Below are 2,169 nucleotides of genomic sequence, written 5' to 3'. Positions count from 1 at the left end.
AAAGACAAGCCGCGTCCCGGCGATGACGGTGAATCACAGGGTTTGGGCCAGTGTCAGTGTAAATTCCTAATGGCGCACCCCAGTGTTCTAGTCTTGTGGAAAGGTTAATTGTGTGTGATCTGTGTACACGGATGTGCGTAAGGGAGGGGGGCTGACGTTATTAAGGGATGACAAGGCTGAAGGGACGGGGGGTAAGGGGCCACAGGCTGCGCCCCCCCCTTCCCCCTCTTCAAATCCAAATCCTCCTCTGACCAGCTTGTACAATAATGGACCGGATCAGATAGAGATGTGGGAAGCAAGAAGAAAGAGAGCGAGGGACAAGAGAGGTTGAGAGATGTTGAAGTTTTCCTCAATGTCTGAAAATACCATGTTGTAATCGGGGCGTATCTGCATTATGATCACAGGAAGGTGTGTGTGTGGTGTGTGCACGTGTGTGTGTGTGTATGTGTGTACAGCACCGGTGCGTTTTTTGGTCTTTGAAATGCATGCTTCAATTTGCCGCACACACACTGTGAAAAGACAGCCATCTGATAATGCCGATTCCCTTTGGGGCGTAAAGTAAAAAAAAAATGGAAAAAACGCAGTTAAGTGAAATCTTAAGATAGGAAAGCCGAAAATAATCTCGGCATCACATCAGAGAAGACGCGGCGTGCGCGGGAACAAAGGGACTTGATTCAAAGCGTGTGCATTTTAATATATCATGAAAATCACCTGCAGAGACGAACCCGAGCCAAAAGGGGTAGTGGATACATGTGTACATGCATTAGCAATCTAGCGCCGGCGTCGAGGCCTGGATTACGTCAGCGGCACGGAGTCGCAGAGGAACGTGGTGTCGCATATATCAAAGAGCAACCTGATCTGAGGCGTCTCCGGTGGCTCCCGCGCGATCAAGGGTGTATCTTTTGCATCTTCTTGTTTTGTAAACTTTTGGACAGCGTGAGGCGGCGGGGGAGGAGGGGGTGGTAGCGCATAGCGATGGCCCCTGCAGAGACGCTAGGCTTAATCCCTGCCGGGGCGTTATCAAACCGCACTTCTGATCCGATCCATCCCCAACAGCAGGACCGGGGGGGGGGGGGGCATTCTGACAGCCGGGCGGGGGGATCTCTTTGCGTTGTGTGGGCGGGTGGGTGGGTGGGTGGGAGGTGTGTGGGTTGCAGAGCTGCTCATTAACAGACATTTCTTTCCTTTCTTTGTTTTTTTCTGAGAAATGTTTGCATGGGTAAAAAGGGGTGGGGGGTGTCTTTTCATTGTTTGCGTTGCTCAGTGTGTGTGTGTGTGTGTGTGTGTGTGCGCGTGTGTGTCGGGGAGGGTGGGGTGGGGTGGATAAGGCTGTCAAAAGCCATGGCTGACAGCTGTCCCCTCGCCTCCCGCTCAAACTAGACACGCTTGAATGGAACACGGATGGTATTATCGCTGCACTGTCATATATCGGGAGCAGGTTTTGTATTCATTTTTCGTGCTTAAAAAGTAAAGGAAATTATCAGCCGGCTCCTCTCTTTTTTCCCCCCTGCAGTTATTTGGATACCAGTGGAGCCCCTTCCTACCTGCTTAATGTGGCTGGCGGAACTCAGAAGGGGGATTCGGTGATAAGGAGTACAATTAACCTTATTCATTTCCCAACTGTGATTGAGGTGTAAATTGAGACAGTATTGAGATTGATAATTACACCGTCCCCCCACACTGAGTCACCTGCACAACATTCAGGGAATTCAGAGCATCTGTGATGTAAAAGCAAAGAACTCCGGGGGACGTGTACGCCATCTGACAAACAAGATTCCCATGGTGCCATCTTGTTTTGCTCACCATGGAGATGCAATAACGACAGTATGATAGATTGTTCTAATAGTACAATGAAATGTGCTTGGTGTGTTTCTGCTGCGTCACCTAGCAGGCACAATCAAGGGCATTAAGTAAACAGGAGTGTGAGCGTTGGTTTTTAAAACGGCTAAAATGAGGTCAGCTCATCGCTCTCTGAGACAACATGTCCATTACTGTTAATCAATGGGGACACCATTTAGAACCTCAGCCAAATGATGATATTGATATCATCATATTGATCTGAGGAGAACTGAAGCCTGACTGGAAGGAGTCTGGGTGACAGACAAAACGTAATGAGGTTTAGTGACGAAGGAGAAAACCAAAAAGGGGTTCTTGTTTGCAACGGACAAT

Source organism: Micromesistius poutassou (genome assembly GCF_964030765.1).
Source record: "Micromesistius poutassou genome assembly, chromosome: 20".
Taxonomy (NCBI): domain Eukaryota; kingdom Metazoa; phylum Chordata; class Actinopteri; order Gadiformes; family Gadidae; genus Micromesistius; species Micromesistius poutassou.
Note: the sequence above shows the minus strand (reverse complement) of the source record.